This window comes from Chelonia mydas, chromosome 1 (genome assembly GCF_015237465.2).
Source record: "Chelonia mydas isolate rCheMyd1 chromosome 1, rCheMyd1.pri.v2, whole genome shotgun sequence".
In the NCBI taxonomy this organism is placed as follows: Eukaryota; Metazoa; Chordata; order Testudines; family Cheloniidae; genus Chelonia; species Chelonia mydas.
In genome coordinates this window covers 147,697,831-147,724,826 of record NC_057849.1, presented here as the reverse complement: position 1 = coordinate 147,724,826, position 26,996 = coordinate 147,697,831, and the positions used below count along the sequence as shown (strand labels likewise).

Here is a 26,996-nt window from a genome sequence, read left to right as displayed (position 1 = left end):
TTTGACTCTCATCTAATATCAGTGATCATATGTTTCTTTGGCTATTGTGTTACAGCTTTTCTGGTTTGTTTGTTTGTATTCATCAGGATCCCCCTTAAAACTGAGGCATGAGAGTTTCTTGGGTCTTTACGTTTTTGGAAATTAATTTTCTGTAAACTTCTTAAAAATCTTTCTCCTTTGACTGTTGAATTACCACCATTTACTTGAAGGAGGCAGGGGTCTTATGGGAAAAACAGTATGTTGTCCTGCCATTTAAAGACTTTATCATATCATCTTGTATATGTAGAAAGTTACATGGGCAACCGTAACTCTGGCATTTCCTAACTCTTAACTGCTTGATTTTGAACTTTACTGTTCTTTTAATGTTGGATGGGTGGGTGACAGGTTTTAATCTATGCTAGATGTCACCATATCCAGATTTTTTTCCAGGGTTTGCTGGTCCTGTTTGGTCACATGGTGCTGCTGGGCCCCTTCCTGCAAGGCAGCTGCTGGAGCCGGCAAGCTGGGCACTGCACCTTGGATAGAGGCAGCGGCAAACAGCTGGGAGCTGCAGGGAGAGCTGCTGCTTTTGCTGCTCCCTCTCCCCAAGGAGCTAAAGCAGAGGCCCCTGCCTGCAGCTCCCAGCTCTTTGGTGCTGCCTCTCCACACAGAGTCAACACCTGGGAGTTAAAGGGAGAGGCTGCAGAGGGTAAGAGGGAAGGTGTGCCATGGGAGGGATGGACTCTCCCACTCTCAGCAGGCACCAGTTGTCTCTGGCAGAAGCCCCTAGCCCCTGCTGCAGGACAGAAGCCCTGAGCTCCCCCACGCAATCTAGTAGGTGGAGAATGGGGAGGTATGGGGGGCTTTGGGAGCCGCACTTTAACTGTAAAAGAGCCACATGCAGCTCATGAGCTGTGGTTTGGCCACCCCTGGTATATTTGAAAATCTTACCTTCCCCAGATTTTCCTGTTTGCCTTGCTCCCATCCAGCTTTATTACTAATGGATTGTTCATGTTGTGCAAATTTTCCCTCCCATCCCACTGTTGCCACATGGTTTTTGGGTGCCTTTTTAAAAGAGAGGTTCCCATGTGCAGACCTTCTTTCTGTTTAAACATTTCAAACAACAAAGAATCATACGACTGGAAGGGACCTTGAGAGGTCATCTAGTCCAGTCGTCTGCTAACTGTCACGCTGCTGTCCTATTTTCCCCCTGTGGAGCGAGAGAGAATTAGAATGGAAAGCCATGGATGATTATTCACTTTTTAGGCTCTTTGGTCCTTGGGTGTCAGTGATCATGTGACGCTTTAGAACAGCACTCGTGGGGACAATCTGCCTGTAGAGCGTTTTTTCTATCCTAATTCTCTAGGACTCTTACTGTCACTGGATATTATTCCTCTGGACTCACATTTTCCTTTGTCTTCTTAGCTTATGTGGTATGGTATCTTCCTTATTTCCTTACCCTTTCTTCTCTTGATTGCTTCTACTATTAGACCTACATTTAATGCAGGAAAGGAACATGTTCTTCCATAAAATGCTTTCTATTTTCCTACCCCACTGGCTTGTTTCACCCTTTAAATTCCTTGAAAGAATAATTTGTTTATTGCTGCTTGTCTATCACTACTGTTCTTTTATGCCTCTCTAATTATGTAAAAAAACCCTACATTGTAAGAATGTTAAGGTTGCAAATTCAAACTCTCAAAAGTTAGGAAATGCTAGAATTAAGTCTCTGTAGCCACTGAATGAGAGAGAGGTCCTGTGGAAAAAATAGTATGTGATCATGTAATTAAAGGCTGTATGATAATGCATACACACAGGGGGGCCGAGGTAAGGTTGCACAAACAATCCTAATTCTGGCACTTCTTAACTTTTGAATGCTTGATTTTGAAACCTAAACATTCCTTTAGGTTACTTATAATGTAATTTTCTTAATTTTTATATTATATATAAAATTCTGGAAAAAACAAATATGTCAGACCTTACTGATTTCCATTAACAGCAGGGTTCAGATATTTAGTTCTACAATGAAGACTTCTGCTACTTGAATTAATGGAGTAACTGGTAGCAGTAGTAAGCTGTTATCCTGTATGTAGACCATTTACAGGTGGGGAGCAGGATGAGAGACACTTTGCCAGTGGGTTTCACAGCTATTTTAGGGTGTAGAGACTGAGGACTCTTAGGTTCAAATCCACATTCACTAGAGGACACTCCTCTAGAGGTTTTAGACATTTCTACTCCTGTGTTCCTAGTGTGGTTCTGTCCCCTCTTTTCCCATCCATCCATCAGCTGATCCCCCTTCTCCCTCATCTCTTATCTGCTCCCCCCCCATGGCTCCCACTCCTCATCTCTGCTTTTATCCACCCCTCAGCTCCTTCTCCTCTCCCCCTCTGTACCTATCCATCCCCCCCACCCCAACTTCTTCCCAACTGTGGCTCCTATCCACCCTTCCCCTGTACTCCTTATCCTCTCTCTGCCTCCTGCAACTCCCACTCTGGCTGTTTACTCCCCCCGGCTCCTGCTTTTCTCCCCTTTGCATTCCCATGTGAATGCTTCTACCTTCTCAGCCTTGCTGTATGGGCTCAAGCAGGGGGAACATGGAGAGCACAGGTGAGACCATCTCATCTTCCTGGTCTCAGTTCTGGTGCCTTGTAGCCAGGAGAAGCGATTGCCAGGAAAATCCGGTTCAGCCATTGAAGCCCCATGTGCTCAGCATGCTCAGTGCTGATGGAATTTTTGGAGAATTTATCTGCCAAATGCTAACCAGTCTCTACAGAGCATGTGCAAACAGATTATTTTTTTTGAGAGCTCATAACTTGGGCAAACTTTGGCATTTTTTCCATGGAAAGAGTAAAAGGCACATCCGTGGCACACAGGCCATCCTCCCCTGCCAAATTTCAAGTCACTGCTCCAAAGCAGTGGAGTGCTACAGCTGCTCTACAAAACTGCTGTGAGCATTTTTTTTAAACAGGGGCGTGTTTTTTCCCCCCTAATCTTCTATTTAGAAATGGCTGAACTGTCTTAACTGAAACTTTAAAAAAAATGGCCCACGGCAGACACCTGGCATGGAAAATGCCAAACTGAACCATTAAAGTTTGACAAAGTTATAGGTAACTGAAAACAGGACCCTATAATGAAAAGTGTTGGACTATCAGCTCCATCGATAATGCCATATTCCGTTTAGGCTTCACTTCATTTAATGCTTGTGAACATACCATAGCAAAGGTCCTGAAGACTGAAAACTTCGGTTTCCTGCAGAACAGTCAAAACAATCCATCAACATGTCTCAAGCTTGACCTGGAGCGACTGTCTCCAGAGATACAAGCGTATTTTGATTTCCATGCTCCTTTGGTATTTGGCCTTTTTGTTGATGATATAGAGAGAGCATGCCATTTGTGATCTGTACTGTGCATTAGGGTCCTGATTCAGCAAGGTGCTGAAGCACGTGTCTAACTTCCAGCATGTGAAATAAATTAGACTCGTCCATGTGTCTAAAGTTAGGCTTGTAGTTTGCTGGACTGAGACCTACAGCACAGTTCAGAATGGGCAGGGAACAATCATTGCAGATTATGATCTTGTGCTGTATTTGAACAAATGACTTCCATGTCTTATTACCAATACTGATCCCCTGAAGAATCCAGTCTTCTCTCCCATCTTCTTCCTACTTACCTTAACAAAGCAACAACAATACACAAGGAAAATCCCCACAACAAGCAGCCTACTCTAATTTCTTTGAGATTTGTGCATTCAAGCAGAAGTTGGGAAACAAGTGCAGATTATTTTGCCAAATGTTTTTGATCATATTTTCCTCTCTGGCCCCTGCAACAAACACACACACAGTTGAGTTGCATTGTAAATGATAGATTTAAGCAGGTGACAATTTTCCTCTGACCTGTTTGCCTCTGCTGTGATGTATAATCTGGTGAAAATGCCTACATCGCAAATATAAAACAGCTTTCGCTAGCAACTTTGTGGTGAAGAAAATTGCTACTTTTTGCCATTTTTTAAAAAATGCTTAAAAATTAACTTAGCCAGTTTTCTTCCAAATTTTCCACTCATCTCTTGTCCATTTCCCATTTGCTGTTAAAACGGAGGGTTCTTATGGCTTCTAAATGTGGATGGGCTGTTGCAAAAATATCTCCCCTCTAAATCATGTTTCTGGATTAAGAGTAAATTACTATCGTCACTTTTTCAAGTTGCTTACTTCGCAGTTTTGTGGATAAACCAATTTCTTGACCTCATCCTAGAAATCTCTCTCACTCCTGAAAAAATGGCAGTACAGATCTCCATACCTTATCTGTCAATCTGCGCAGAATTTCCTTTGTCAAGCCGAACTGTAGCAACATTATCCCAGAAAATAGTCACTCTGAAGAGAGACAATGTAAAAGTTGTATCTTCTTTCTCAAGAATGGATTCAGTCACCTGCTTGGGGTGACATATATATATATATATGTATATATATATATATATATATATAAGACAAAACTATATTTTTGTCTTAGATGGACCTACAGAGCCATCACAGATGAGAGGGACTGAGTTGGATGCTGTTCCTCCTTGTGCATAATCAAGGAGATTGCAGAGGTGTCACTAGACCCTACCAAACCTCAAAGTGTTAATTTGTCAGTTGGGGATTTTAAAGTAATCAATATAATTAATACACAGTCAACAGATTAGGCAACAATTTGATGACAAACACCACCTATGCTGAGCAAGGAAAATACATTCTTGCACTGCCTCTGGAGCAGCCAAAGGGGAATACCTCTGACTGTATCCCTTCTCGGAGTTACAATCTCCTTTCCATTTTTTTCCTGCTGCTCCAGGAGGAAATAAACTTCGCCAAGTGTAGACCCAGTACAAATGTGCATTCTCTAGTGGCCCGGTAACACACCTACACTAGCTGGTGTGCTGGGGAGTAGAGCCAAGAATACAGTATTCCGATTCCCTACTACTTCTCACATCCACCCACCCTACTACACAGATGGGCTCTCTAGAGCAGTGGTTCTTAACCTGCAGCCCAGCTGTGTGCTAAAAAAATTCAAAATTTGCCGCTCTGGTCTGAAAGGAAGTGGGGCAGGCTGAGGGGGAGACAGTGTCTGGCAGCCTGTTGGAGCGCTCCTGCCAGCAGGGGGCTAGTGAGTGCCACAGTGGGGCAAAGTGCAGGAGAGTGGGCTCTGGGCAGGTTTGTGGGGAGCGGAGGCATTCTGGGCAGTGAGGTGGTGGGGGTGCTGGGAACTAGAGGTTTGTGGAGGTGCTGCAGCACCCCCAGGTTTTAGGCTGCCTGGCCCTACCCGGCTCTGCGCATGTGAAAGACCATGAATGGCGGGATTCAGGTCCTGGTTGCTGGCTGCCTGGCCCCTGCGCGGCGGCAGCCAGTTGCCCAGCCCCGCACGGCGGGGTTCAAGGTCCTGCCGCCCAGCCCTGCACCCAGGGCTCCACTCCTGGTCCTGCTCTGTGGAGGTGTCTCTGGGTGAGGGGCGCTGGGCATGGGGGACTGTGGGGAGCACTGTGGTTCTCAATCTGCGGCTCAGGTAACATATTGTGGGCTGCATGTGCGGCCCACAGTGATAAATAGGTTGAGGACCGCTGCTCTGGAGCCTTCTTCCCTTCCTGCGCTGCCACCTGTGTTATGGGTAGTTTGCACAAGGGAACATGTTTGCTGTGCAAACTGGCCAAGTATTTAGCCCATAGTGAGCACACACACAGAAGCTCTTGAATCAAAGAAGCTCTGGAAAATTTTGTGAAGAAAAGAGGTTTTTTAGAGTGTATGTTCTTTTTCCTGTGCTTATTCTATAGCTGATTGTGTTTGATTCCCCACCTTCACCTCCATGATTTCTGAAACAATTTTTAAAGCCATCATTGATTCGAGCAAGTAATTTGTGCACAGTATGGGTCATATCTTCAGCTGGTGTAAATCAGTATAGCTCTAATGAAAACCAACTGAGGATCCGGCCCCAACACTTTAAGGCGGATTGCTTCACAGAAAAGCCTTTACTCTTATCCAGGACACTGAGTGGAAATGCAGATGACAGCTTCATTAATGCCAAATAAATTAATTATGATCATTAGTGAATTAATAATGAAGTGAAGGATTAATGTCATTTGCAATGGAGCTGGTCTCTCCCCTTCCCCCTTTCATTCCATTTCCATGTTTCCCGCTGTGATCAAAACTCCATTGCAGCTTCTGAGTGACCAGCCCTCCCTAGACCTAGTGTGAAGTCTGAGATTTAGATAAAATCTTAATCTAACAAAATGTTAGTTTGTTTGGTATTTTTTAAAGCACAGTTCACTTTGCCAAGACTCATAAAAAAAGATTAGTATTGTACAGTATAACGATATCTGTTGGGAATACTTCACAGTAGACATAAGTTTTCCCCCAGGGTCTTAAATGTTCAGTTTTGTTTTTTCCCCTGACATGTTACTTATTTCATTGCATGCAGTATGTCAAATTATTCCTTCTGCAGAATAAAGACAATCCACCCTCAAGTCACCTGACAAGAAAATGAGGGAGGGAGGAAAGAAGTCAATTTATGTAATAATCAAAAGTGAAAGAAAAATGAGGTGAGAAGGAGGTGTAAAACCCATGAGGAAATACAGATTTTCCCATATTGGTTGTTTAATGCAAAGCAGTTACCAGTCATTCAGGAAGCAGCCTGCGTGAATGTGTACAGTTCAGTGGTGCTCCTTTGCCGTCTGTGAACTTGCTTGTTAGAATTCTTGTGACGTCTGAAAAAGCAAAAGAATGAACAGCTATTGAGAATACTAAAGACCTTCAGAGTTACAGAAACAGATGTCTAACGCCTTGCTTCTCAAGTTCAAGTCCACTAAATCAGATTTAGTTAAACCCCAATGCTCAGGTTACCACAGCATTTGTAAACAGAGGAGACATGCTATTCTCACCATCAGTAGATAGCCCTGTTAATAATTTATCAAGATGGATAGGTAATTCTGCAAAATGGTTCCCATTATGTGTGCTTAGATGGACTCTTTTTGGTCTAGACACATCAACACTCTGACAATGATCCCATTGTTTAGAAATGTCAATCCCATCCATTATGCTCTGCACTCAGTTGTAGTCAGTATGCCATTTTCTAACTGGGTAAGTTACAATTTTTATTGTATTTTATTTTTTTAAGTGTGTGCTGAGTTTCTAAATTATATAATGGTCCAAGACAGCTGCTGGAATCATAAAAGTTAACAACCATGCTAAGCAATCAATCTGTCAGTTTTCAATGAAGTAAATTAAAGGAAAATGGAAATCAGCAGTCATTATAACATTTTTTCAGCGGTGCAATATTCTAATGTAATGGGCATGCTCCTGGCTGTCATTCAGAAACTAGCATAGCTTCTCTGTTTCCTCCAGCAAGCAGTCTTTCCCCTCTTCTGGCTTCTCAAATACATGAGGTTCAAGCAAGACAGTCTGCTCATTAGGGCAGATGACACATGCATCTGAAGTCCAGTTCCATCTTCCTCCTCCTTTCCAGTTTCCTCATCGATACAAGCTACTTGCTTCCAGTCCTCCTGGATTTTTTGTGTATTTCAGAAAACATCATCAGACTGAAAATGTGTGACAAATTGTATCTGTTGCAAGAAAAACAGATTATCTGCTAAGAAAATCTTGTGGGCCTGCAGGAAGCTTTAATAGCCTGTCTTTAAGAAGTCGTTTTTAAATGCTTTATCCAGATTCCTACATTGCTTTTAGTTCTGATTGCTAGATGAGAAATTTGAGCCTGCAGGCAAAAAGTATTAGAGAAAACTCCACATATTTTAGCAGACATTTGGTAGTGGTATAAAAATTTAATTTAAAAAGAAAATGGATGACAGGTCACTCCATTTTAATTCAGCTTGTTTAAGTTAGAGAAAATGGCCAGATAAATGTGGTGCTTCATTAAAAACCATCAGGTTCTGACCTGAAGAATTTTACCTGTCATTCCTCCAGAAATGATTCTTTGTATGGCTAATCTCCCTTGGACCTCCAAAGAATATTAGAGTTTATTCTTACCATATGTTTCACTGTGGCATTGTTGTTGCCTAGGGTGACCCCAGTCACCCTATTGTTGCCTCCCCCGTGCCATTTGAAAATGGATTCTTCCACCCTGGGTCTCTGCTGAAACCTGTTGTTAACTTGGGACGATATAATACCATCAGTTGGATGAAAAAGAGACCAAAACCACTGGAGAATTCTATTTAAAAATTAACCCACTCTTTGGTTTTTTAGGTTCTTCCCACACCTTCATTCTCAGAATTGCCATTTCTTCTGTCCTTCACAAAGCTTTCCCTCTACAAAGATACATGAGGCATCTCTGTCAGAAGAGCATACGCAAGCAGGTGCCTCCAACCATGACCTCAGTGGCTCTTTATAGAGTGGCTACTAGGAGAAAGTTGTGTATCCAGTGTTTGCCAACCTCCCTCGAGGACCCCAGGACATCAATTACCTACACTCCTCCTGCCCAAAAATAAGAGCCAAATTCACAACAAAACGTTTCCCCGCATACATCAGTGCCACTAATTTTGTGTTTAATATATAGAATTGTCGGCCAAATTCTGAGATTATTGAAGACAATGCAGATACACAGATCTATCCTAGCTGAGGATCTGGCCTTCTGCTTTAAAAAAAAAAATTGTATGTTTATTTCTTCCCGTGGTAGGACATAGTCTGTTCCTGTATTTGTCTACTTCCCTTACCAGAGACAGGAGAGTCCAGAAAAGAGGAAACATTTTGCAGTAAATAAAATAATGCTGTGATGTCATTTAAACTTTGTCCTCTTGCCCAGGAGCTTCTCATATCTCCTATCATTTCTCTTTTGTTTTTCAGACAGATAGCTATGTTTAATTCTTTATTGGGTGTTACAGCTGTGTTAAATGAATCTGTATGATTGTCACATGATATTTTGAGCTGTCACATTACAGATACTAAAGCAGATTTATGATAATTTAAGACAGTTCCTGAAACTCCAGGAGTGTTAAGTGTCCTGTTTTTGTGTGTGGGGTGGAGGAAACCCCCGCTTCCTACTTTTAGTGATCAAGGAAGCTCAAGGAAAGTGAAGGGTGGTTTTTCTTAGACAATGTGCCCCAGCTTCTGCCTTCCCTACTCTGCATGCCACTCCTTGTTATTTTGATGTATAAATATGAGTTTACTGGTTTCACATGCTGAGCCTGTTAACTTATAGAATCTCTCTCTTTATGCAGACAAGTTCCATCTGTGTAAAGAACATGATGCATAAAATAGCTACATTGCAATATGAGGAGTCTAATGTATATCGTGAAATATCTAACAAATGGACAGGAATTATTTTGTTGCCAGAGCAATGAACACTGTAGTCTAACATTAATTCAGCATGATCAGCGGAGTTCAAAAGCATTATTTAAGTGGTGTGACTGTTGATAGGGTTGTGGTGTAAGACATGTTTTAGGTGCCCAAGTGGGAATTCTATGAAAGGATGCAAAGATTAGTGAAGGGGAACAGAAGATTGCAAGAAAGAGAATGAGAGTTGGAATGCTCTGGAGGGAAAGTGCAGAACTCTGTTTGCATTGAGGAAGTTTGTGCTTGCTGATATAGCAGCAAACAGAGCAATGTATAGATTTCTGTTAGATTTGCCGCTCTCTTTCCTTGCTGAAGTGCTCACTTTATCTTTTCGTTGTTAATTCAATAATAGCCCAATAAAGCATTTTGTTTTGCTCTCATTGTCTTTATCATGTCATTTGAACCCTGAATTACTTTTTTTCAAATGGATTTTCAAGCTGCAATTAGCACTACAGATCAGCTCTATGGATTTTCAGTATCATCAGAATCAGGGAACGCATGTTAGAAACCCATTTAGGAAAAAGCATCAATAATGATGCCTGTTCCCCCACACCAAATAGAATTACACAGTATAAGGATGAAAGATTCACAGATGTGAAAATACAAACAGGCCCCTCATTTTTAAAGACGTCGTTCAAAAGTCAACCATCAAGTTGACAAGGACTGGGGTTCCAATTTACCGAAAACAGTGAGGTTTATCTTTGGAGCTGTGCTTTTAATATGTCATCCTGGGTATTATAAGTTCCACTGAGATCTGTGGAGGATTAGTAATAGGAAAAAGGAGCTTTGTATGTGAAGATGATTGCAGAATAAGCTGGAAAGGAAGTAATTAGAGCCAAGGATGACAGGTTGACAAGCACAACTCAGACACAGCAAACATACAGATAAGCAACTGAAGCATCTCTGCAACAGGACATGGCACTAGTGCACTGGGGACTTGTCCCAAATCTACTGAAGCTATTAAAGGGAAGACTGGAAAAGAAGGGGGGGGGAACAACCTAGTCCCCTCCCTTAAGAAAAACCAATGCTTTTCCTGAAGTATTTTCACTTGAATAAAATTTCTCCTAGTGTAGAAGGAGGGTGTCTGTAGGGTTGTCTTACCATTGAGATGCTGATTTTATTTATGACTACCTTAATAAGTCTTCTTCCCCTAGGCTTTAATGCAATGGTCCCCAAACTTTTCAGGGTTGGCCCCCTTTACCCCTGTTTGCTTGTCGTTCCTCCCCCCCGAGCCAGGACTGGGAGAGGGGTCATGGCTCCCAGGGGGTGACGCAGATAGAGATAAGGGGGCCAAGGCTGGGGCTGAAGCTGGGGGTGAGGTTAGGGCTGGGAACAGGCTGCAGCAAGGGAAAGAAAGAGAGTGGAAGGGCGGGGCCTTGGGTAGAAGGGACGGGATAGGAGCTAACCTCCCTGAGCCGGCGGTTCACCAACCGCCCATGGGATGCGCCCCACAGTTTGGGGACCACTGCTTGAATGGATTAGAGTCTATAGGAAAGCATGGGAGGGGAAGGGAAACAGAGACTAGACCTAACCCTATATACAATAGGCAGCATCTATAAATATCCTGTGCATTTTCAGTGGTATACTTTAAAAAGTCCAAAGGGTGTTTAGCTTGAATATACAAACAAAAAAGTAACTTTAAATCAATCATACAGAAAGCAACTAGGGCAAGGAATTTCAGAGTAAAGAATGTCCTTAATTCACCCTGTTGAGATGAGGTAGGCTGTGGCTGATCTAGCATGTAATATCACTTTCTGTTCTGCAGCACCCTGAGTGTCTTTCATTTGCTCCAATATCTCACACAATACAGGGCGAATCAAGGACAGACTCTTACCCTTAACTCTAAGTTTTAGTTTTTGGACAGGCCTTTAGTATTGTTACACAATAGCTGAAGAGACCTCTTGGAACCTTTGAGAAATTCCAGTCAGTCAGCAACACCCAAAAATACCCCCAATGATTTTTCTTCAAAGGTTTTTATTAAAAGTAAATTCAGGTAAACACAAGCAAATAAGGCTAAAATACCATAGAAACACAAGTCTGGAATATTTGGGGCTCCAGATTCTAGCAGTAGCCTCAGAGCACTGACTGTACTGCATGAATGCACTGTGCTTTGGAATTTAACTTAGCTCCTGCTACTGTTTTTCCCCACAGGTGGCTCAAGCCATTAAACTATAGATTTGAATATGTGAAATTCTTTAAAAAAAAAAAAACAAACAAAACAAAAAAAACCCATTTTCAGTTTTATGGTGATGCATACTTTAAATGTGACCTGCAAAAATAAACTAATATTGAGTTAATCCCACACTTCTGGTATTCTTAAATTTTTAAGGCCAGAAGCGGACATTATAATCATCCAGTCTGCCCTAAGAAATCTGCTCGAGCCTAGGATAGAACCCAACGTTCCAGTCCATTCCCTTAATCACAGGAACATCCTCTCCTTTCGACAAGCTATCTGCTGACTGGCCCACTAACCAGGATGCACGTGAGTGAGGGTAGGGGGGATAACAAGGTGCAGAGAGTCAGGAGAAAAGTACATTTTTAAACAAAACCCAAGACACAAACACTCCTCCATGAAATCCCACCAGCATTTCCTCCTTCACTGATGCTATGGGTTGAAATAAGACGTCCAGTATTTTTGATGTCTCAGAAGCATGCATTCTGCGATACCGTCAATGAACCAGGTAGTGCAAGGAGAATCTTACAGAAGGGGGAAATATTTTTTTTTTAAATATAACACCTTGTGTTTGTACTGAGTCCCCACAGCATAGTTGGCAGGGAATTTCTCACAACAATTCGTATTTGCTCAGTTTTCTTTTTAGAGTAGTAAACTTTATACTCCAGGTACTATGGATGAGTTACTATTGTGCGAAGAGGCATGTAACGGTGCTTTGGATATGTACCGCCCTTCAAGAATGTTCGAATTTATTTTTTTTGTAAAACTCAAAAGTGAGTCAAACAACAGTCAGCAATTTAACTTTGCTCCATTACAATTACAGGCATGTTCATCTTGATTTTTGGATCCTGCCAATCTGTCTTCAGTACAGGACCTGGGGATAGGCATAGTGGTGTCAAGCTATCTTTGTGCTGTCCTGGTCCCCAAGGCTGCTGGGGGTGGGTTCAGCCCACAGTGTAACTTGGAGCAGCTCCAGGACCATAAAGTAACCTAGCTAGTAACTGGACCCGAGGAGCTATTCTGCCAGGTAGGGGTCAGCCAGAGCACAGCAATGCTCTGGCTACATGCCCTCCACTAACATGTCCCAGTATGCCTCCTGTGCCAGAGGAATCCTCAGACGCTCTGTTGTGCTGCTTAGAGGGCCAGTATCTGGCCGCTAGTATTCTTTTCTATAGCTGGGATAAAAGTAGACGCCCTGTTCATTTGGATAATTTTCAGAAAGAGAAGTACGTTAATAGAGGAATAGCATAGTCTGCCATAGGGATGATTTGATTTATGGATTGATTCCTCTTCATAAATGTCTGGCCTTGGTGGGAGTTTTTTGGTATGGTGGGTTATTTTTTTTTTTTTTGGGGGGGGGGGGGTACATACAAGCTTACAGGCATCCATGGGCTACAGCTATGGATATCTTTCATTATGAAAAATGTAACAGAAAGACAAATTGAACCTTAATCCATTGCTTTCTTGATGTGTGACAGTCACACAATTATATATGCTGACATTGCGGTTGGAACAGGGGTGCAGAAAAAATGTGTGTATTGCGGGTGCTGAGAGCCATTGAACCAAACTGTAAACCCTGTATATTATGGAATCCACTTCAAGACTGTGGGTGTGGAAAGTAGTTTTTATAAACAAAAGATGAATTTTTTAAAGTGTGTGTGTGTGTGTGGAGTTATTTAATTTTAGCAGTATCTGTATTTTTAAGGGTATGGAATTAATTAAAATCCTCAGTGGTTTTGTCTTTTAACATCTAACTCTCGAAAGAAACAGGGTCATGTCTCTTTTTTTGAGGAAGGCATGTTTCGAGGTCCACAATGGCAGAATGAAATCTTGGGGTCAGATTGTGAGGAACCCTAACATAGTCATACAGGGGTTTAGACTCCCCCACTCCTGTATGCTTCTGAGTCAGGGCTACTGGGACCCTGAGGCTGGGTCCTGCGCAGAGCACTGGAGCTAAACAAGGAGGATGAGAGGGATGGTGAGAGCCCAGGTTCCACCCTCTGTTTACTGGCCAGTGGATCTGGATAGGCAGGCTAGGGGAAGTAAGTTGCACCCTTTTGAGGGCTGCTATAAGTTACTTCCATCCTCCCTCCCCTTCATCTGTGCCTCAGTTTCACTTACCAGCCTCTCTCTTCTCTAGTTAGATTATAAGATATTCAAGGTTGTTGCTGTCTTTTACTCTGGGTCCATGTGTATGTTCAGTATGATGGGTCCCCAATCTTGGTGGAGGCCTCTTATCATTGCTGTATGGTAAATTATAATAACGATCGCGTATTGGGGAGCTGCTGAGTAAGCTGGCTGAGCATCTGAATTTCTTTATTTCCTTTGGTAGGGTTTGATTATTCAATCAGCATTTTCCTCCATATATCTTCTGATGATACCACACAAAAAACAACCACCCACATGATTAAACAACTGCGGTAGGACGGTGTGTGTGGAAGCTTGATCTTGTATGGACTTTGCTGTAGCATGAAGATAGTCATATTTGCATTAGAGGTCTCAACTCTTTTACTACTCACTAGATGCTCTAGAATATTTTTGAAGGAACTGACATGATTACTTAAGATTTGTTACCATATCTGACTGTCAGAGATACTTCAGAGATACTCCAGAGCTTTCAGGTTAGTAGATTCATCACACACTGTGGAATAAAGAAATCCCAAGGTGTATTATTCTCTTGTGAGAGTAATCCTACAGAATTGCTTTTTAACTGTAACGCATTAGGTAGGACTGGCAATGAAGTCATTGTTTCCTTGTGGGAGCTCCTTTTGCAGCAAGGGTGTATATATTTTTTTCATATATTGGATGCAGGAGGAGATGAATGGTAATTTATGTGGCTAGAGCACAGGACTTTGAGATTGCAGATCTGGGTTCTGTTACCAGTTCTGTCTCAGAGTAGCTGTGTGACCTAGGGCAAGTCATAAGCTCTTTGTGCTTCAGCTCCACCATCTGTACAATGGGAATGATCACTTGTATTTTTGTTGTTGCAAGGCTAAATTCATTAAACTTTTGTAAAGTACTTCCAGATTCTTGGATGAAAGGCGCTATAGAAGTGCAAAGTATTGCTATTAATACATAGAAACCAGAAAAAAAGGTATTTGCTGCCAGGTGGTCAAGGAGAGAGAAAAAGATTGGAAATAGCTGTGTGCTGCAGTAGATACATGTACAGAAGATACATCTGAAAAATGTCAGCAGCTGCTTATGGCTGAAGACCAGTGGAAATACATACATATTAGTGAGCTAGTGACTGCAGGGCATGGTACTGTACTAATCATTTGAAAACAACAGTGATACATTAATTAGCATTTGATGTATGCAGTAGCTTGCAGCAGAGGAGGTATCAAGGGAAAATGATCACTGGATACGCCTTAGTTTTAGCAGGTATGTTAAATTAAGAGCTGAGAACCAAAATGGCAGAGGTGGTTAGATCCCAGAGGGGAAGGAAGAAGAATAAGATTGCAGCCCACCAGTTCAGCAAGATTCTAATGTGCTTGCTTTGACTGTGCTTAGCCTGCTTGTGGCTTGCTTTGCACCATTCACAGGTGAAGAAAAGACTTCTTTGTTTCTTAATTAGTATTATGATCAGAGATGCACAGATGTGATGGAGCATGAAATGACAGTCACAAGCGATATTCCCGAAATCCTTGTGTACCAGTGTGATCAGGCTGTTCCTCGTTGTCAATATCAGCAGATAAAAAGTCCCAGAAGAAAAATACTGTATCAGGTGAAAAGGGGGTAATTTAATAGGGGGCAGTTAAAGGGAGTGATAGTACTAATTACACATGCAGTGAACTGCAAGCACAGAAACTAGCTAGGGAAGATTTTTAGTGCTGTGGTGACAAGAGTTATAGTCTGCATTAGTTCTGACTGTGAAGCATGCTGAAAGGAAAACCTGTTAAGTCAGAGCATAGAATCCTAGAAAATCCCAGTTGGTCAATGGTCCTGATGATAACCTCACATGACACCGCAAACAAGACCTACTTTTGTTTACAGAACTGCATTATGGAAAATATCAGTGTAGCGCCAATGAAAATATTTGAAACTATCAGAATGGAGAAGATATAAATGTCCTCTGACCACTTCCCAATACACACGGTGACCCAATAAACACATTGGGGAGGTGTTGTGCAAGGATGCATGCCATAGGTGTGGTATTAAGCATTGGTTTACTGTTTGGTGAGTCACAGTGTGGTCCCTGTTCCAGGACTGGTTACTTGAGGCTAGAACTTTGAGAAACCTTTTGGGATGATGCTAGGTAGCACAGACTGTGTTAGTCTGGGAGCTTACAGAGCTAGAGAGGAGACGAGGGTTTCTATATCCATAGTCCTCAATAAAGAATATCCTTTATATTCATTACAGCTCTTTTACACAAATTTATCCTTGGATATTCATTCCTGTCTGTGCTCTGCCACTAGAGAAACTACAAGCACAACAGTGGGAAAGCCAAATGCATCTTCTAGGTATTCCCTTTTGTAATAGACGTCCGCCCGAGTTCCTTAGAAATGTCTCTCTATACACATTCCTGTTCTTGAATGGGGACTCATAGATTTTAAGGTCAGAAGGGACCATCATCTAGTCTGACCTCCTACACATTGCAGGCCACAGAACCTCACCCACCCACTCATGTAATAGACCCCTAACCTCTGGCTAAGTTACTGAAGTCCTCAAATCATGGTTTAAATACTGCCAGTTACAGAAAATCCACCATTTACACTAGTTTAAACCTGCAAGTGACTCATGCTCCATGCTGCAGAGGAAGCAAAAAAAAAACAAAACAAAAAAAAAAACCCCACAGTCTCTGCCAATCTAACGGAGGGAAAATTCCTTCTTGACCCCAAATACAGTGATCAGTTAGACCCTGTGCATGTGGGCCAGACCCACCAGGCAGATACCTGGGAAAGAATTCTCTGTAGTAACTCAGAGCCGTCCCCATCTAGTGTCCCATCTTTGGTCATTGGGGATTTTTGCTACTGGCAGTTGCCAGTGGGCCACGTGCCACTGTAGGCATTCCAGTCATGCTGCCCCCTCCATAAACGTATTAAACTCAGTCTTGAAGACAGTTAGATTTTTTTCCCCCACTGCTCTCCTTGGAAGGCTGTTCCAGAACTTCACTGCTCTGATGGTTAGAATTCAAGCCTAAACTTGTTAATGGCCAATTTATATCCATTTGTTCTTGTGTCCACATTGGCACTTAAATTAACTCCTTTCCCTCCTGGTATTTATCCCTCTGATGTGTTTATAGAGAGCAATATCTCCCCTCAGCCTTCTTTTTGTTAGGCTAAACAAGCGAAGCTCTTTTAGTCTCCTCTTATAAGGTAGTTTTCCATTCCCCAGATCATCCTAGTAGCTCTTCTCTGCACCTTTTCTAGTTTGAATTCATCTTAAACATGGGAGACCCGAATTGCACACAGTATTCCAGATGGTCTCCCCTTGTACAATGGTGCTAACGCTTCCCTGTCTCTACTGGAAATACCTTGCCTGATGCATCCTGGGACTGCATTAGCCTTTTTCACAGCCGCATCACATTGACGGCTCATAATCATCCTGTGATCAATCAAGACACCCAGGTCTTTCTCTTCCTCTGTCACTTCCAACTGATAAGTCCCATGTTTATTGCAAAAATTCTTGTTGTTAGTCCCTAGAAGGATGGCCTTGCATTTTGCACTTTTAAGTCTCATCCCATTTCTATTATTCCACTTTATAGGATCATCCAGATCTTCTCATATGATATTCCGGTCCTCCTACATATTCAAAATACCTCCCAACTTTGTGTCATCTGCAAATTTTATTCACACACTCCCACTTTTTATGCCAAGGTCAGTAATAAAAAATGTTAAATAAGATTTCGTCCCAAGACCAATCCCTGAGGAACTCCACTAGTAACCTCCCTCCAGCCTGAGAGTTCACCTTTCAGTGTGACCCATTCTGATCTCCCCTTTAACCAGTTCCTTATCCACCTTTCAATTCTCATATTAATACGCATCTCCTCCAATTTAACTAATAATTTCCCAGGTGGAATTCTATCAAATGCCTTACTAAAAATCAGTTAAATTAGATCTGCTGCATTTCCTTTGTGCCAAACCAACCTGATCTCCTTCTTTGGAGAAGATAACTGATTTTTTTGCACAATCTTTTGTAAAACCAGGTTGTATTCTGTCCCAATTACTGTTCACCTCTATGGCTTGACTACTTTTTCTTTCAAAATTTTTTCCAAGACCTTGCATACAACTGAGGTGAAACTAACAGACAAAAGTGATCCAGGAAACTACAGACCTGTCTTAAGAATAGGAACTATAGTAGCAATTCTCCAGTCATAGGGTACGACCGAGTTTACAGATTCATTAAAAATCCTTGCTGTTGGAATTGCAATTTCATGTGCCAGTTCCTTTAATATTCTAGGATGGAGATTATCCAAGCACTCCAATTTAGTCCCATTAAGATGTTTAAATTTGATTTCCACCTTGGATGCGGTAATTTCTACCTCCATATTCTCATTGCTATTAGCCAACCTGCCACTACTTCTAAGCTTGTCATTAGCCTCATTAAAAACTGAGGCAAAATATTTGTTTAGATGTTGGGCCATACATAGATAATATTTAATCTCCACCCCATCCTCAGAGCTTAGAGGTCCCACTTTTTCTTTTTAGAGAACCTTTTACTATTGGTTTTAGTTCCCTCTGCAAGGTCTAACTCTGCTTGGCTTTTGGCAATTCTCACTTTATCCCTATGCTTTCTGATCTCCAAGAGGTAGCTTTCCTTGCTGATCCCTGCCATCTTCCATTACTTGTAGGCCTTCTGCTTTCTTGTAATCTGTTTGGATTATTTCTGTTTGAGATGCTCACTCATCCAGCTCGGTCTGCAACCCTTCCCTAGGATTTTTTCCCCTTGCTTGGTACGCAGGCTTTACATAGCTTCTGCAACTTTGACTTAAAGTAATTCCAAGCCTCCTCCAGATTCAGATCCTTGAGTTCTTCAGTCCAATCCACTTCCCTAACTAATTCCCTTAATTTTTTTTAAGTTAACTCTTTAGAAAGCAATGACCCTTGTTGCAGATCTATTTTTGTTTATCCTTCCATTTAGTTTAAACTGAATTAAATCATGATCACTCAAACCAAGGTTGTCCTCTACAACCAGTTCCTTTATGAGGTCCTCAGTACTCACAAATAACATTTAAAATGGCATCACCTCTTGTTGGTTCACCAACTATTTGGTGAAGAAATCTGTCAACTATCACATCCAGGAAAATCTGGGTCTTACTATTATTAGTAGCACTTGTCCTCCAATCTATATCTGGAAAGTTAAAGTCTCCCATAATCACACAGTTCCCAGTAGTACATATTTTATTAAAAAAGGTCTCTGTCCATATCCAGATCAGATCCTGATGGTCTGTCGCACACCCCAAGCACTATATCAGGGAAACCTCTAGCAGCTTTCTTCATCAAAGAGATTTTGGTCCAAACACGCTCGGTCTTATCCATTCCATCACTTCTAATTTTTGTACAGTCTACCTCATTATTAATATACAGTGCTACTCCACCACCTTTGCCTTTATTTTTGTCTTTTCTGAACAGCACATACCCCTCAATACCTGTACTCTAGTCAGGACTAGTATTCCACCATGTTTCAGTTATTCCTATAATATCTGGTTTCACTTCCTGCACCAGTAGTTCTAGTTCTTCCATTTTGTTACCCAGTCTCCTTGTACTGGTGTACAAACATCTTAACTGTTGCCGCTTGTCTTCGTCCACATTCCTCCCCTGATTGAGTACAGTCATTCTACTGCCAGTATCACCTATCTGACTGGTATCAGCCCTATCCTTCCTCTTAATGTCCATTCTCCTACCCACTGCTATTCCTTTCTCCATTGCTGTATCCTTTCTTACTTCATTTTCCTCCCTCTCAATGTTAAAATCAGGTGTGGAGATTACATGAGCATCTCCCAACAATCTCCCCCGAGATCCTAAATTAAAGCTCTTTTAATGAGTTGTGCCAGTTTCCCTCCCTACTCAGGTGGAGTCCATCCCATGAGAACTGTCCTCTGTCCATGAATGCCTCCCAGTGGTCAAACATCCCAAAGACCTCCTTATAGTCCCATTGCCTGAGCCATCTATTGATCATCTTATCTCTCCTTCATTCACCTCCTCTAGAAACAAGCAGAATCCTGCAGAAGATCACTTGAGCTTCCATTTCCTTAAGCGTCTTCCCCAGCCTGGCATAGTCTCCGGTGATATGTTCCAGTGAGAATCTAGCTGTGTCATTTGTTCCCACATGATAGACAACCAATGGTAGTTCTTCAAGGAAAGTCCCTGTGGGTGCTCCAATTTAGGTGTCCTGGCACCCTACGCTTCTAATCAGAGATTTGTAGTAGCAGTGCACTGGTTGGCCACGCATGCACGGCAGCCATCTCACACCGCTCCAAGTGGTTACCCCGTGTGTGTAGCCAACCGTCCCCCAGTTCCTTCTCTACCACCTTTGGCTTCGGTTGCAATGACAGCAGCGCTCTCATGGCTATAGCTATTTCTATTATTTGAGGTTCTTTCCCAGCTAGTTCCTCTCTCCCTTAATTTCTCCTTTACTTTTACCATTTAAATTTTTTTTTTCCATTTTCCTAGTCCTCCCCTTTCTCCTGCCTCAGGTGAGTAACTCCCAATGACAGAAGAGGCATAAGAACAGGATTATTCCCATTCTTCCTTTCAACATAGCCTCTCAGAGATGCCTGGTTCTCGAGGCTTCAAATGCTGTCTCACTTGCAGACTGTCTATACCAGTCTCTAATGGCCATGCGCAGTGTGCCTGTTGCCTGGAGGGGAGACATATATCTCAAAAGTGTCCCCACTGCAAAAAAACTGACAGCTAGGACAAGGAAGGCTAAGGATCTCCAGTTGAAACTCCTGATGATGGAGGACTCCCTCAGACCAGCCTCCGAGCTGGAGTCCACGACACCTCCTAGCCAACAGCCACCTCGGACATGGGATCCTTTTCTAAAATGGCTACTAAGGATTCTGTTCCTAAAAAAAAGCCACAAAAAAAAGTGGTCTCACTCTTCACAACAGCAAGATTTACCTCATAAAAAGCGATCTCTGACCAGAGTCTGCCCTGGTATCGACCACAAGGCACCGGGAACATCTAGTACCACGATGTCCCAGTGCAGTCTAGCTCTCATGGAGGTGCACGTACCAAAGCCAAGCCTCCTAGCTTGGCACCAGTGGAGCCGAAGAAAACCCAGACAATGGTGCCTCCCACCTACCCATATCTCTTCATCACCAGATGACACAATAATGCCGCCACCCCCCACATTTGGAGAGGACTTTAAATCCTTACAGGATCTGTTTAAACAGGTAGCTGACTCCCTTGACATATCACTGGCAGAGACACAGCATAAACTGACAGATATACTCCAAGCTTCTCGATTAGCTAAGGTTGCACTACCCATTAATGCAGCCATTATAGACCTGACAAAAATTGTCTGGCACTAGCCACAGCTCCGTCTTCTTGTAAGAGATGTGACAAAAAGTACTATGCACCATCTAAGGGGGCTGAGTTTTTTGTTCACCCACCCTACCCCAAACTCATGGTGGTAGAAGCGGTTAATCAAAAGGGAGAAGCAACATCAGTCGAGAACCACCCATTATGATAAGGACTAGAAAAGGCTAGATCTTTTCGGAAGGAAAGCTTACTCATCAGCTACCCTCCAATTCCGCATAGGCAACTATTCTGCCTTACCAGACAAATACACGCACAACATGTTTTCTCAGCAACCTTTATTGAACAACTTTCAGAAGTCAAAAAGGAGCAATACAAGGCCAATATTGCAGAAGGTTTCCTCACTGCCAGAACAGCCCTGCAGGCTTCTCTTGATTTTGCTGACGTAGTGGCACAATCCATTGCTACATCTGTAGTCATGCGTAGGGCTTCCTGGCTCCATCTTTCTGGGTTTCCCAGTGAAGTTCAAGCAACCGTAAACGATCTACCTTTTGAAGGCCAAAAATTGTTTGCATAGAGCACAGATGTGTCCATGCACACCTTGAAGGACTCCTGAGCAACATTAGAGACACTCAAAATCTATGCCCCTTCAAACAAAAAGAAGCAGGACAGATTCTATAATCAATTATTCCAAATTGCCCCAGACTCCCAACCTCAAAGACGGTATGACCAGCGCCGCAAACAGAGGCAGACGAGACACCGACAACCACAAGATCAGTCGTCTACGTCTCAACCATTCACTTTGAGGCAAACGTTTTGAAGTGTTGGTCGAGGACATGAGAACCCCACATTCTCCAATCCCAGAGTTACATCCACTCTCCAGCCCATTTGGAGACTGCCTGTCACCATTCTACCCAGTCTGGAAAACAATCACCGCAGACAAATAGGTTCTGGAAATTATCTAGAAGGGCTACTCCATCCCTTTTATCTCTATTCCACCTACCCATGCCCCTTCCCATACCTCTTCAGGGACCCCTCTCACATGCATCTGCTAGAGCAGGAAATATAACCATCTCCTAAAATTAGGTGCCGTGGAACCCGTGCCAGCTCAACACAGGGGCAGAGGGTTTTATTCACATTACTTTCTCAGTCAGAAGAAAACAGGTGGATGGAGGCCCAGTCTCGTCTTGCGAAAACTAAACAAGTTTGTGAGGACACAATGTTTCAAGATGGTGACTCTAGCAACTGTAATTCCAGCATTGGAGAAAGAAGATTGGCTTTCGGCCCTGGACCTACAGGATGCTTACTTTCATGTTACCATTCACCCGGCACACAGGCGGTTCCTACAATTCACTCTAGGGAACCTGCAATACCACTACAGAGTGCTCCCCTTTGGCCTGTCTTCCGTCCCAAGGGTGTTTTCCAAGGTTCTCGCCGTCACAGCAGCACACCTTTGCAAGCAGGGTATGATCATCTTTTCCTACCTAGATGTCTGCCTCCTAAAAGCACCAACACAGCAGGCAGCAATCAACGCCAATCACACCATTATAACCCTGTTTATGGAGCTAGGGTTACAAATCAACCTTCAAAAATCCACTCTGATAAAGTCCAACAGTTGGACTTTATCGGGGCACACCTCGATTGACTCACAGCAACAGCACGACTACCCCAACAATGCTTTTTTACTTAACAAATTGAATTACAACAGTAAGAGACAGCCCACAAACGTACGCCAGATTGTGCCTACAACTACTGGGGCACATGGCGGCTACGACATTTGTCATGAAACATGCCAGGCTCCATATGAGATGCCTACAGACCTGGCTCCACTCTGTCTGTATTCCACACAGACACTCGCTCAACAGATGTATTACAATGCCCAGCAGGGTAAAAGACTCGCTCACAGGGTGGACACAACATACAAACGTTTGCTCAGATGTCCCCTTCCAACAAAACCCTCCAACTGTAACAATCAACACAGATGCCTCTCTGTTGGGATGGGGGCACACTTGGGTGACAATACCATCCAAGGTTGCTGGTCCCCAACGGAATCCAAATCTCCGCATAAATCTACTGGAGCTAAGGGCAGTCTGAAATGTCTGCCAGCACTTTCTCCCTCTGATCCACAAGAGGACTGTCCAGTTTCTTACGGACAACTTGGTGACTGTGTTTTACGTAAATCACCGATCTTATCCCCTCTGTGCAGAAGCAGTCTGGCTCTGGCAGTGATGCATCTCCAACAACATAGACATCATAGCATCCTACCTGCCTGGACGCCAGAATGCAACAGCGGACCACCTAAGCAGGAACTTTTCAGAATCCCACAAGTGGGAGATGGATCCCGGAATAATAAAAACTATATTCAAACAATGGGAATTCCCCTCAATAGATCTCTTCACAAGGGCACACAATGCCAAGTGCCCTCAATACTGCTCTTGGGCCAGACTTGGGCACGACTCTCTGGGAGATGCCTTCCTTGTGAAATGGGAGGCTCCACTGCTGTATGCCTTCCCCCAGATCCCTCTATTGAGCCGTGTACTCCACAAGATCAAACAAGACAAATCCAGGGTCATCCTCATTGCACCAACATGGCCCAGACAAACATGGTTTCTGTACCTGAAACAGATGGTGGTGATACCACCACGAACCCTTCCCCTTGTGCCTCATCTGCTGACAGAGGATGCAGGCCACCTCCGTCACCCCAACATTTCAGTACTCCATGTCAAGACCTGGCTAATCCATGGATGACGGGACTTGAGACACTGTTCTAAGGAAGTTCAAAATAAACTACTGAACAGTCAGTGGCTGACCACACGAAAGACATACACAAACAAATACTTGGGGCCAGGACAAGCAGATTATTCCACTGTCGGCCCTGCTGCCCATAATCCTCGACTACATATCGACACTAAAAAAAAAAAAAAAAAAAAAGGGCCTATCTACTATCTCACTCAGAGTGCATCTAGCAGCCATCTCCTCTTTCCACTCTAAGGTGGATGGAGTAACTGTCTTCGCTCACCCGCTGACTAAATGCTTCCTTAAAGGCATAGAGAGCACTTATCCCACACTATGGCACCTGACCCCCATGTGGGATCTGAATCTCGTTCTCCATGCCCTCTTGGGTAAACCCTTTGAACCACTAGCAACCTGCTGGTTGTTGCACCTATCCATGAAGGTCGCCTTCTTAGTAGCTATCACGTCAGCAAAAGGGTGGAGAGCTTGGTGCCGTCATGGCACACCCACCTTATAACACATTCCTCAAAGACAAAGTAATCCAATGACCACATCCTAAATTCATACCCAAAGTCGCCTCCCTCTTCCATCTCAAACAACCCATTTACTTACCTGTATTTTTCCCCAAACAGCATGCAGACAACCGAGAGGCTTCCCTCCACATGCTGGATGTCTGTAGAGCACTAGCATTCTATATAGAAAGAACAAAAACATTTAGAAAATCATCCAGACTGTTTGTATCCACAACAGAACGTTCCCAGGGTCAAACCATCTCCAAGCAGAAACTATCTAAATAGGTATTTACATGTATTCAATTATGTTACCAAAACTATAATCGGCAAGCTCCCTCTGGACTTTGCACACACTCCACCAGAGTGCTAGTCACATCTGTAGCCTTTTTCAATAATGTACCCATCACAGACATTTGTAAAGCAGCTACCTGGGCATCAGCCCATACCTTTACCAAACACGATGCATTAGAACAACAATCAGCTGCAGATGCTCAGTTTGGACTCTTGGTGCTTTCCACCGCACATAAATCAACACCAAAGCTCCTCCCCTCCACTGAGGGGCACTGCTCTACAGTTACCTAAAGTGAAGCACCCACAGGGACACTCTTCGAAAAAGAAGAAGAAGAAGAAGAAGAAGAGGAGAAGGTTACTCACCTTGTGCAGTCACTGAGGTTCTTCGAGGGCCCTGTGGGTGCCCCACTGCCCCCCTTCCACTTCGGAGTTTCACGTCGATCCTCTGGGGTAGAAAAGGAAGTGGGGGACGGTTGGCTGTGCATGCGGGGTAACTCTTTGGAGTGGTGCGAGACAGCTGCCACTGGGAGCTGCAGGCGGCCGTGCATGTGGACAGTCAATGTAAACAGTCTTGCAGCCCGCCAGGTTGCCCACTACTGCCCTAGACTGTGTGGGCGCTCACTCCTACCTGAGCCCCGAGACTGTTTGTGTGTTTGCTGGCTGCCTGAGCCCCAAGCTTAGGCTGAAGCCTGCTCCCTGCTCTGCCCCGCCCAAAGGGCTAGAGCTTATTGACTCGGGGATCTGCTGGCTGCCTGTGCCAGGAGGCGTAGGCTACAGCCTGCTACCAGCCCAGCCCTGCTGAAGGGCTAGGGCCCTAAATTGTTAATTGTTAGCCCTATTGCGGGGCTGCGAGCTAGAGACTATGCAGGGCGCTGCCCTGGCCAGGGGCAGGGACAAGGGCCCCAGACTGTTGTTGCGTGTTTGCCTCTGCCAGACAGGCCCAGAGCTCTAGGCTGCTTACGGCTCGGTCCCACCAGTGCGACCCGAGGCCAAGGACTAAACCCCAAGACAACAAGGCAGAGTAGCCTTCCTCCGCAACGGAGGGCAAGGGAGCACTACAGGGGCCCAAACTTAAACATGATACTAAAGGCTTGTCTTCATGTACAGCGCTACAGTGCCGCAGCTGCACCACTGTAGCACTAGACTGAAGACACTCTTATGCCAACGGGAGAGCGTCTCATGTTGGCGTAGCTAATCCACCTCCCCAGGAGGTGGTAGGTATGGGAGAAGCTCTCCTGCTGACATAGCACTGTCTACATGTGGGGGTTAGTTTGATATAACTGTGTTGCTCAGGGGTGTGGATTTTTCATGCCCCTGAATGATGTAGTTATACCGATATAGGTCTGTAGTGTAAACCTGGCCAAAGTCTCACCAGACCCTTGTATATTGGTAAAATAACCTTTGTTCTGCTTAGAATAGTCCTTTTGTGGCAATATGGGTTCTTAAGGGCTTTCTTTGCTGAATGGTGAGTTCTGTTCTTTGCTAGTAGTAACTTGAATCCCCAAGGTCATGGCATTCCAGCACATTACTTGAGCTGCAGAATAAGTTGCCAAACATAAAAACAAAGTTAGCGCATGTTAATTGGGTGAATGCCTCTATTTTGATGTAACTGAAAGCTTTAGAGAGATTTCCCAGTTATGACAGTGGGTGTGTTTGGAAGGGATCTAGCTCAGTGACTGTCTACTGTTGCTGCAGCACACCATTATTGATAGGACAGTCCAACAATCTGGCAGCACTTTGTACCCACATTGCACTACTAAATATAGATACACACGACGCAGGGCAATGGAAAATCAGGCCACTTGTGTTTTGTTATGTCCTGGTCTTGGAGCATAAGCAAAGGCTGATAGTCAGTGATATTCTGTGAAAGTCCATGTAAGCGGGCAGGGCCAACCCTCCACATCCACAGTCTAGAGTACTTTTCAAACAAAGAAAGGGGGAATTAATGGTACTTGGTGGGCCCCAGCCCTCAAGCAGGGCGGAGCAGAAAACAGTCAGGGCTCTGGCCTGCAATCAGGCATAGTTGTAGCACCAACCACAGTCTATGGGGCTCCAGCAGGGACGATCACCAAGCAGTCTATGGGGCTCTGGGCGGGGTGAGCACCAAGCACAACCTACGGCACCCGGGCAGGGGTGCCTGAGGAGTGCAGGCCTCCTGGCCTAAGGGGGGGGAAGTACTGCCACACCAGAAGTGGGGTGGCAGGGGTAAGGGGAGACAGGCCTGCCCAACTCCACTGTGTCCTAGCCCAGGGCCCGAACAGTGGCAGAGTGGTCTGCCACTAGGTCAGTGGGGACTCCACCTGCAACACACTGACCGTGTTTCCGGTGGCACCACAGCAAGACAGTAGTCTGGTTCCCCTGGAAGCAGCCCAGCAGTTGTCCTCCGTCTCCTCAGGATGCGCCACCAGGGGTAGCAGTAACAACTCCTCTGTGTTGAGAGGGGCAGGACTCTTTGGAAGCTCATGCAAGTCTTTGGAGCAGCAGCTGTTCTCCTTGGCATCCTACTTCAGCAGTGGGGAAGCAGCTCCCTTCCACTTGAGCCGCTGGGCTGGCCTTTTACACTTCCCCTTCATGTCCCACCCCTCTGC

The 26,996-nt window shown here is 43.9% G+C and overlaps 1 long non-coding RNA gene across 2 annotated transcripts; it reads right to left on the bottom strand.

Annotated features, from left to right (window-relative positions):
• Nucleotides 1-3,129: 3,129 nt before the first annotated feature.
• Nucleotides 3,130-26,996, bottom strand: LOC122464052. 2 transcript variants are annotated; one of them, XR_006287899.1, is made up of 6 exons: nt 26,724-26,996; nt 25,808-25,942; nt 24,772-24,853; nt 24,218-24,296; nt 6,608-6,699; nt 3,130-3,792 (listed from the first exon to the last, which is right to left on the bottom strand). It is a non-coding gene; the product is annotated as an uncharacterized LOC122464052 (long non-coding RNA). The 2 variants fall into 2 exon arrangements; XR_006287898.1 differs by lacking the exon at nt 25,808-25,942 and having other exon boundaries at nt 26,724-26,993.